Source organism: Vicugna pacos, chromosome 35 (assembly GCF_048564905.1).
Source record: "Vicugna pacos chromosome 35, VicPac4, whole genome shotgun sequence".
NCBI lineage: Eukaryota > Metazoa > Chordata > Mammalia > Artiodactyla > Camelidae > Vicugna > Vicugna pacos.
In genome coordinates, this window is record NC_133021.1 from 34,169,681 (window position 1) to 34,180,879 (window position 11,199).

Below are 11,199 nucleotides of genomic sequence, written 5' to 3' on the forward strand. Positions count from 1 at the left end.
CTCATAATTAGCAAAGTGTGGGTTTTTTTTCCCAGGGCCACATTTAGTCCTCATGATAATCCCGTGAGAAGGTTATCGTCTCTGTTTTACAAATGAGAAAATGGAGACGCAGGAAGGAAACATGAGTGTCGCGCACCAGAGTTCACACATCGACGCAGTGATGAAACTGGGGTGCACACCCCGGCCTTCTCACTGTACAAATTTCTTGCTCTTTCTACTACCCGAAAATGTGGCTCTGATGACTGTCTGCTGGTTGGTGAAAGCCAGTCGTACAAGCAATCCGTGCTTCTGTTGACATGTCTTACAGAGACCTAATGCAGAAGCACCTTTTCTCCTACCTCCATGATGGCAAATAAACCTAAAGAAACGAAGTCGGAACCTCGGAATATTTTTGAGAATCTCATTTAGGAACCCAGAACGTAGGGAGGCAGTGTGACATCGCAGTGGAACACGGAGACCTAATACAGAGACACAAGCTAGGGTTACAGGGAGTCACTCCTTAGCTGGAGTCCCGGCTTTGTCCTGATTCTGTGTGCTGAGTCACTGGACACCTCCACCTCCCTTCCTCCCCCCTCACGTGGGCCTCCTGACGTAGAGGTGAGATGGCCCATAAAGTGCCTGGAAGTTCTGCGCACAGTAGGTGACAGTACTGCACTGGTATTTTCAAAACTTTGTCCCCGGTTTTTGCGATGACCACCTCGATGCTGTGCCTCCTTGTGTGGCCCCCGTCCCCCAAACTGAGCCTGGGCTTGGCCGCGTGACTTGCTTCAGCCAATAGCAAAACAACCACCTGGAAACAAGCAGCTTCTTTTTTTCCCTCCAGCTTTATTGCGACGTAACTGACAAGTAACAGTGTGTGAGTCTGTCTGAGGTGTGCGGTGGGGTGATCAGACACACGGGTAGGCTGCACACGGCTTCCCACAGTTGGCTACATAACTTCTTTACCTGACGTGACCGTCATTTTGTTGCTATTATGGTGAAAGTAGTAAAGCTTTACTCTCAAAGCAACTTGCACGTGTAAAATACGGGAGTGCGCTTGGCCCCCTGGAATGTGTTTGTCTTTTATACCCTCTGCCAACGTCCCCCATTTCCCTCAGGCCCTGGCAACCCTCAAGCTACCCTGTTTCTGTGAGTTCAGTGATTTTAGATTCCACACATAGATGAGCTCAAACAGTATTTGTCTTTCTCTGTCTGACCTATCTCACTTAGAATAATGTTCTCAAGGTCCATCTACATTATCCCAAATGGCAGTATTTCCTCCTTTTTCATGGCTAAATAATATTCCACAGTATATACATCCTACATTTTCTTTATCCAGTCATCTGTTGCTGGACGCAGGTTGTTTCTGCATGTTGGCTATTGTGATTAATGCTACTGTGAACACGAGAGGTCTTCTTCATAAATACATGTGTCCCAGAAGTGGTATAGCTGGGTCACATGGTGGTTCTATTTTTAATTTTTTTACAAACCCCCATACTGTTTTCCATAATGACTGTACCAATAAAAATTTCCACCCACAACATACCAAAGCTTCTTTTTTTCCACATCTTTGCCTGCATTAGTTATCTATTTCCTTTTTAATAAGCGCCATCCTAACAGGTATGAGATGATGTCTCACTGGCTTTGAGATGCATTTCCCTGATGATTAGCGGTGTTGAGCACCTTTTCATGTACTTATTGGTACATCGTTGGGAAAATGTCTATTCTAGTCCCCTGCCCATTTTAAAATCAGAGTATTTGTGTTTTTGCTGTTGAGTTACATGACTTCCTTATGTATTTTGGATATTAATCTCTCATCAGATGTATGACTTGCAAGTATTTTCTCCCTTTCTGTAGGTCGCCTTCTCTTTTTGAGGATTGTTTCTTCTGCTCTGCAGAAGCTTTCTAGTGTATTGTTCTCTGTTTCTCTTGTTGTATTTCTTAGTATTTGCTGAATAGATTTAGGTACTCCGATGCTGGGCGCATTTATATTCATGATTATTATGATCTTTTGATGAATTGAACTTCTGTCCTTCTAAGATCACCTTCTTTTTCTGTGGTTACACTTTCTGACTTACAGTCCATTTTGTCTGATATACATAAAGCTACACCTGCTCTCTTTGGTTACCATTTACATACAACATCTTTTTCTGTTCCTTCACTTTGAGTCTCTCTGTGTTCTTGAAGCTAAAGTAAGTCTTTTGTAGGTAGTATACAGTTGGGTCTTTTGATTTTCTTTTTTAATCCATTCAGTCACTCTATGCCTTTTGATTGGAGCATTTAACCCATTTACATTTAAAGGAATTATTGATCAGTAAAGACCTACCATTGCCATGTTAATTGTTTCCTTGCCGGTTTGTCATTCCTTTGTTTTCTTTCTCTCCTGCTGTCTTCCTTTGTGAATTGATGGCTTTCCATAGCGGTGTGCTTTGCTTTGCTTCTTTTTATATATTTTTTGAATTTACTTTAGAATTTTGCTTTGTGAGTACCATGAGGCTTAAATAAAATATCTTGTAGATATAACAGTACATTTTACACTGATCACACAGCTTGACCCATACAAAGATTACACCTCTCACACTTGAAAGAAAAGGTATAATTGACACATCTCATTATGTAAGATTAAGGTCGACAGTGTGCTGATTTGATACATTTATGTGATGCAACATGATCACATTATAGAGTTAGCCAACACCTCTAAAATGCCACATGAGGATCATCTCTTTTGATGTCACAATTACCCTCTTTTCAGATTGTGTACTCATTAACAAATTATTGCAGCCATAGTCATGTTTAATGCTATTGTTCTTTAACCGTTGCATTGGAATTAAGTGGCTATATTTGTAATGGTTCTAATCAGCATGTTGTGCCCTGATCATCGATAAATGCAGGCTGGTCCTCCCTCTTTTCCTCCTTATCTCTCTCCCTCCCCCTCCTCCTTAAAGTAATCTCAGCAGCCAGATTTCAGATATGACTCATTTAAAACAACATAAGGGAGGTACTTCTTGTCCCCACAGCAGTAAATGCAATGACTAACATAATAAAATTATTCATCTTTGTCACCATCGTCCGGATTAAATAGCCGTAGGAACACAGAAACAGCACTTTTGTGATTAGGTTGATTGGTATTTATGACCCTTAATGAGACATAATACAGCCATTTGCACAAGCCATGAGCACATCCTCAACCCAGGCTGTCCTGTGGCCAAGTGGAAGCTGCACGGGGCCGAGAGGGCAACGCGGCAGGTCTGCGTGCTGCGGTGGCAGGACTTACACAGCTGCCAGAAACGGGAGGTGCCCGTCCATAGCTGTCATTCACTTCTGTTTAAGACCTTTGAGTCTATTGAAAGATACCTTTAAAACTCTGTTTTAATGAGACTTTTTATTTTGAGTTAATCATAGATTCACGTGCACATGGTAATAAATAATGTAGAAATCCCATATGCCCTTTACAGAGATTCCTTCGATGGAAACATTGAACACAGCTATAATGTCACCTCACAACCAGTATACTGGCATTAATTTGATCAACTGATCTGATTCAGATTTTCCCCATTTTTACTGTACTTACTTACATGTGTGTGTCTTTAGTTCTGTGGAATTTTATCACGAGGGTGGGTTTGTGTCTCTACCACCAGTCGAGATGCAGAACGTTTCCATCACACAGGGGTCCCTGGTGCTGCTGTTTCATAAAATCCATTTCTCTCCTCCCAGACCTTCTGTGTTTCACTCCTGGAAACCACACATCTGCTTTTCATTTTAAGAATGTTGCACAAATGGAATTAGACAACGAATAACCTTTGGAATTGCCTTCCCCTGCCCCCCAGCACAATTCTCTGGAGATTTATTCAAGTTGTGTATCAACAGTTCATTTCTCTTTATTGCCGAAGAGCATCCCACGAGCGGCACGGGCTGCATTTTGTGTAACCATGTACCCGCTGGAGGACATTTGGATTGTTTCCAATGTTTGGCTATAGGAATAAGGTCGACAGAAGCCATTTCTGGATGGATATTTTTGTGAACATGTTTTAATTCTTCTGGGGTAAATGCCCAGGAATGTAATTGCTGGGTCATAGTTCCACACATGGTTTTAGGAGGAACTGGAGTGGCACCCTGTTCCTTCCTACCTCAATGAAAGGCCCATTCCTTCTCTTCATTCTTGCCAGGATTGGATGATGTCACTGTTTGGTTTTTTTTTTAAAGTTATTCAGATAGCAGTTAAGTGTAGCGATATCTCACTGTACTTTTAGCAGACATTTCCTAGTGGCTAATAAAGTTGAACATCTTTTCCTGGACTCATTTTCCATCTGGATATTCTCATCAGTAAAATGGCTGTTCATATCTTTTGCCTATTTTGCAGTTGGAAACTTTGTTTCTTACTGTTCAGTTTTGAGAATTCTTTATGTATTATAGATGCTTGTCCTTTATAGAGGTGATTTGAAAATATTTTCTCCCATTTGTAGCTTGTCTTTTCATGCTCTTAATGGGGTCTCTTGTAGAGCAAACACTTCAAATTGTGATGAAATCTAACTTATTTTTTCAGTGGATTGTGCCTTTGGTGTTAAGTCTAAAAACTCATTGCCTTTTCCTAAGTCCTCTAATATTTTCCTACTTTTCCCACAGAAATTTTTATAATTTTACACTCTACCTTTAAATCTGTGATCCACTTTGGGTTAATGGTTGTGTAACGTGTGAGACTCCAGATGACATTATGACATCTGTTTTCTTTTCCTTTTTGCCCGTGGATGTGAATTTGCTCCAGCATCATCTGTTGAAAGGCTGTCTTTCCTTTATTGTATTGCATCTGACAGCTTAGAAGAAAGAAACCAATTCCTTGAAAATCACAGACTATGTCAAAATGCACCAACAAGTATGGTATGTCTGTATGTGTCTATCTCTGGGTTCATCAGTGAGCAGTCATACCACCTGCAAACAGAAGCTCTTTTATTCCTTCCTTTCGTGTATACACACACTTTATTTATTTTCTTGCTCGATTGCAGTGGCCAAAGTGTGCTGCACTGTGTTGACTCAAGACGGTGACTGTGGAATCCTCGTCTTGCTCCTGATTTTAGGAATGGATGCACAATCTTTCATTAAGTAGAATACTCACTGTAGTTAGTTTCCAGTTGCTTTTTACCAAATTGCAGTAGTTGCCCTGTGTTCCTAACTTGCTGAGAGTTTTTACCACAAATGGCTGCTGGATTTTGTCAAATATTTTTGTATATTTGTATCAACTGATACGGTAGTCTTATTTCCCTTCTGTAGCCTGCTGATCCGGTGTATAACATCTTAGTGCCGAGTGAGCCTTGCGTGTCTGGAATACATCCCGCTTGGTCATGGTGTGTAATTGTTTTTTCACAGTGTTGGATTTGATTTGCTATTAGTTTGTGGAGGGTTATTGTGTCTAAATTCATGAGAGATACTGGCCAGAAGTTTTCTTCCTTCTGTCTTTGTCTGGTTTTGGTATCAAGGTAATATTGATCTTATAAAGTGAGCTGTTTAGAGTTTCCTCCTCTTTATTTTCTGGAAGAGGCTGTGTCAGATTGGTGTAAATTCCTAATAAAATATTTGATGAAGTTCTCCAGGGAAGCCATTTTAAGGACTGGGCAACTGAGTCACACAGAGCTTTTAAGTGGCATTTCATAGAGTTTCACTATTAAGCTAAAGGTTATGAATACAATCAAATTGGGTATTTAAAAAAATTGTTGCATTGGGATGTAAGAACTTACTCTGTTTCTTCTTACTATTTTCTATCTGGTGAGTTTGTTTGTAACTAAAGGAAAGGTGCTCATCTCCTGGATATGGGGAAAAATAAAACCAAAAACCAAAACACAAGTGTAAACTTTAAACCCTGGATAATGGTTTATATCTTATGTTGTTGAACTCTGCAGGCAAAATGACTTCAGTCTTGTCCTCCCCTTGGTCTGGAAATGACTGTGTTTAAGATGAAGTCATGTTTTTCCAAAATAGAAGATTGATTCCATCTGCCTACAGATCTACAGAACTCATGCTGAGTGATCCAGATACCTGCCAACTCAGGGCTCCATTTTTCCTTATTTGGTGCAATTCATGTATTTGGAACTTTCTGCTGAGGCTATCAGCTAGCTGGGCTCGACTTAGTGAAATCCTTTCTTACCTTGAAAGGATTAATCTTGGTGCAGGGGGTGTCTGCTGTGGTGCTTACGTAGAAGAGAGAGAAATCAGTTTTAGGTTGGTCCAAAATGCCTGAAAGAGCCTGGAGACATTTCAGAGAGGTGAATAATGGTGCCGTGCAAATTGTGTAATTTCATCTGTTTTTTCTTCTTTGTATTCCTTCACATAAATCTCCGGTCAGGACATATTGATAATCTTATGCATATTAATTACAAACGATGGTAAGTTAATAGAGTATCTCATAATTCTGAGGACATGCGTAAATCTTTGCTCCACTGTTGGCTGCAGATCTCCTGACGTATTAGCTTTACTTTTTAGCAGATATAATTTTTCTGCCAACCCCATAATCCCATGTCTGTGTATTTGTGGCTGGCTGTTTGCTTTTCAGGATGGAAAAAAAAAAAAGGAAGCAATTGCATAGTAGATCAAAATACTATATGATATCATGGAATCTTCTTTCCAGAAAATTAAAAAAAAATAGGTTACCTTTTTTATGTCTTTACTGGTTTCTGTGGACTTGCCTGAAAGCGTACTTGATCACATCTTACCAGCCTGGCGGCTTCAGAATCAGAATTCCTCAGTGTCAGTCAGGTCTGTTTTATTAAACATCACAGTTGTTCTGGGGGCTGTTAACTGAACAGCGCTAATTTCTTGTTGCCCTAATACGCATCTGTCGCCTTCAAATAATTTTGAAATTCTCTTGAGCCTGTGTTAAGTGCTCGCCTTGAAATACTTCTCCTTGGGTACCGGGTACTTCATACGTTAACCAGTAGCACTGCCACGGGAAGTAAACGTCACATTCTTTCTTCCCCAAATCATTGTCTCTGAACTGTGATTTCATAATTCAAGTCTTTCCCTGTGTAGGGAAATTGTTTATCTCTGTTTACTTTGAAATTGTTATTCTCGTTGTTATTTTTGTAGGCTGCTAGAATCAGGAGGCCTGGAGCAGAGGGGAGTTAGAACTGACCTCAGGTTTGAGATTTCACTAAATGAAAGCATCCGTGTCGCTCACCTTCAAAACTCCCTAAGTGGGCTCTTTCTCCTCGTGGTCCACTGTGTCACGCTCCAGGGAGAGTTTACTTTTCTTGAGTTGAGATCGTCAGAGTCACACTGACCCGTGGAGATGCTGGCAGTGAATTCCCGTCGGAGGAGGGGGTCTAGCAGCCAGAGCCTTCTCCGAGTCAGGAGGAGTGACTAGGTCTGTAATCCGACTGTTCATTTACGTGTTGTATTGAGCAAACACATGTAACGCTTAGTATATGCCAAGCACGGGCCTCAGCTCTTTAAAATACTAATGCACTCAGTTTTATATTTTATTATCACTGCTTTGCATAGGACGGACTGAGCACAGAATTGTTAAGTAGCTGCCCAAAGGCACAGCTCCTCATTTGGACAAGGGTGAGGACCTGGCTCGGGCTCCAGCATCCACGCAGCGCTCACCTGCCGCGTGCCCTGACCTGTCCTTTCTAACGTGGACAGCGGCCCTCCTAAGTAGGTCAGTGGCCTTCGTAGCAGGTCTACCCATATTCCTTCCCCCTACCCCCCAAAATTAATACTGAGAGTTACAGGAGAAAATGGTACCTACTTAGCAGGGCATATTTACAAAGCAAGGAGATGCATTTTTGAGGGGGCGGATTTTTAACTGGAAAAAGTTTTCAAGGAAGATATCCATCTTTCAAAACGCTTTCAGAGCTTTTGAGCAGGTGCTGAGAGTGAGAAAAATGAAGTTGATGGAATGATGCTGATTGCATTAGCATCGCCCTCTCCGTGCTGGTCTCCAACAATAGGGAAAAGGCGTAACTGATATGATCCGGAGTAAGTGGAAAGCACACGATCAGACCGGAGTCCATTATCCGGTAGACTTCATCTCTGCCCAGCATTCTTCTCCCTGGAAAAATGCTGCCTTTTCTCTTCCTTTGTGATACACTCAATAGGAAAAGATATTGAAATAGTCACATACCTCATTTCACTTTTTTTTTTCCCCTGATGAAAGATTCTACTGAAGTTACAGCCACCAGAAAGTTATTAACTCCCCCTTGGTTTTGCGTTCAGAGACACTTTGCTCCGGTATCACCACAGTGCTGCTAAGCGTGAGTAGAACATTCTAGAGAATTAAACGTTCACCACTGAGACTATGAAATGCTTGGCACTGTGGCTTTGCACTCGTCTGATTTTCCGGGTGGAGGACCGGCACCGGGTTGGAAGTAAAAGACGAGGGGAAAAGCGGACCCCGGGAGGTAGAAGCCCTTCCGTGGTCGAGAAGCTCATTATTTCGTCAAGACTTTTCCTGTTATTGACAATCTTGGGGCTTTTAAGTCCTAAGTGTGTCTTAGTCAGCGCGGTCCTCTGTAAGCCCCACGAGCTGGGTGGTTTATAAAGAACAGAAATGGATTTCTCATGATTCTAGAGGCTGGAGTCTGAGATAAGGATGCCAGCGCGGTCAGGTTCTGGTGAGAGCCCTTTTCCTTGTCCATAGATGGCTGTCCTCCGGTTATGTCTTCACGTGGGGCGGAGGGGAAGGGCAGGGGGGCGGGGAGGGAGAGGCCGGGAGGTGGGGGGCGGGGAGAGAGACACCCAGCGCAGACCACGCTCTGATGTTTTTCTTACAAGGCAAGGGCACTGATCCCATTCCTGGGGGCTCCCCCTCGACCTACTCACCTCCCAAGGGCCCCCACCTCCTCATGCTATCACTTTGGGAGGTTGGTGCTTTAATGTATGAATTTGGGGGAACACAAACGTTTAGTCCATAGCAAAGTATATATGAAAACTTTTGATTTTTTTTTAATCCTTGTGGATTCAATGCTTCTCCACAGATTTAGGAATCCCGGCCAAGATGCACAATCAGATGTCTGATTCATGTTCTTAGGTTTAAACAGCCCGTTCCCTGGAGTTAGGGAACATTCCAGGTGTTTCCGACTGCGTGTTGTTGGCCTTCCTGCCTCCTGTGAACAGGAGGGCCTTCTGCAGACACGCTCTCGTGTGTGTGAGGAAGGGTGGTGGGGAACACACTGGAATCGTGGTCGGAGACCCTGGCTCCAATTTTAAGTTGGCGACGTACCCCCGCTTGAAGTTTACTTTCCGTGCTTGACTTTACAAAGCAGCACACGTCCCATCCCCTGCCAGGGCTGTGGTGGAGTCGAGGGAGACTGTGTGTGAAGCTGTCACAGAGCTGAATGCCCCGAATGTGCACCTGCAGGCATTCACACATGACACGTGTGTACACGAGTCACCGTTTTAGATGCAGAGAGGGCCACGCATCACGTAAGGTGATTGATCAAGACATGGACACAGGGACAGAAGTGGGTGCAGGCCTGGAGCGAGGAACAGGGCTGGGAACAGGTCTTGGTGACCTCATCCCTGCCAAGTGACCTCAGTGACACAGGCAAGGGGACTTCTTCCCGCCCATGAGTCCTCCTCCTCGTCCTGCAGACCCAGAGTCTCTTCCTTGTCACTCAGGGAGGGACTGTTCCAAGCCAAGAAGGGTGACACCAGGTCCTTATCAGATAAGGACACCTGAGGGGCCAGAAGTGTCCTGTGGGCTTCTGGGAAAACGTCCCTGGCCCTAAGGTGGAAACCGTGGAGGAGACAGTGTGTGGCATTGCCCCTGCACCCAGGATGTGCTGGACACGCAGAGAGCCACCTGGAGGAACGTCTAAGAAGAACTGTGGTCATCTTTGGTTGGGGGGACGATACTATTTTTAACGATTTTCATTTTATTTTCAGTACTCTCTGATATTATTTGGAGTTTTTTAGGGAATACATATCACTTTTATACAATTAATAATATCCTTTTAAAAACTGGACAGCTTACACAGGCTAAATTTTTGATTGGAGGATTTTAATTTGGAAACTATTTTTCTGATAATAAATTTGGGAAAAGTGATCAGTAGGTAGTTAGGCAATTTATAGTTTGAAATAATAAAGCCACATGGCTTGGGTCCATGAGAATGCTTGTCTTTTGTTCTGTATCGCAGGGGGCGGTGCGTGGGTCTAATGAAGTCCGAAGCAGCGTCGTGTTATGAAGACAAGCCAGCGTTTACCAACGATCAGGACACAGTATGAAACCCACCTCATTGACCTTAAATACTGAGATGACTGGAATGTGGGCCAATTAATTGCTAAATCAAGGGATGGATCGTCTGATGGCAGTATTTTGTCTGCGTACCTGCAGCCCAGCATTTCTGATCATTTATTTTTTTAAATGGCCACATAAACACAACGTCAAGTATTTTTGGTCGATAGCCCACTCACCTTGATGTATTTTCCCTTGTGTCATGGGCATGGGGGTGCTGTAAATTTAGACGACATCTTTGAAAAATTCTCATTACGATGGAAGGTAGCCGACATTCACAAAACCAGCCCACCCTCCGACCTGCTGGGCCCACAGTCGCCGCCGTCTCCGCATGATGCCCCTTTGTGTTCCAGGAGGTCCCCGTGTGCCTGCGTTCTGGAGGAGAGCAATTACGTCGGAGAGGGCAGATCCGGTTTAACCTCGCGTCATCACTTACCTTTCCTGTGACCGTGGGTGACTTGTCTAATCTCCCTGCGCCTTCCTGTAAAGCGCTGATGATGACACCGCTTTTAGATGGATGATAAGGTGCATGTTTTGTCTGCAGCCGTGTCTGTGGTCAATATCTTACTCCTGCAAAAAAATGAAGTTGATGATGGGATATTGAATTAAAAACCAAGGACCAAGACTGGAGTAAAGAGCTCCCTTCTGGGCAATGAGGAGAATGCCGTTGAGGGCCCAAGCGCCCATGCTGCTTCTGCTCGCCTTCTAACCGCGAGAGGGGCAGGTGGGAGCAAGCGAGATGGGGGGGGGGCAGCGCACAGTCCCGCCTGCGGGTGAGTCACCTCCATGGGGTTGCCGATCGTTTAACGATGCTCTGAGCACATTTCTTTATCGCTGGGATGTGTGGGTTTCTCATGGTTTCAGAACAGACGGAGCTGCAGCGTATGCCTCGTGATCTACGTAGTTCACTTCATGTTCTGTTGTGTTTTGGGGACAGTTGGGTCATTTTTTCTCTCTTTTGGGATAGCAGATCCCACCCTGAAGGGAACAGAGGC

General features: G+C 43.6%; 1 long non-coding RNA gene across 1 annotated transcript; it reads left to right on the forward strand.

Moving 5' to 3' along the window:
* Nucleotides 1-493: 493 nt before the first annotated feature.
* Nucleotides 494-10,382, forward strand: LOC140691594 (uncharacterized). Its single transcript, XR_012067349.1, has 2 exons — nucleotides 494-597; nucleotides 10,107-10,382. It is a non-coding gene; the product is annotated as an uncharacterized lncRNA (long non-coding RNA).
* The last annotated feature ends 817 nt before the right edge of the window (nucleotides 10,383-11,199 follow it).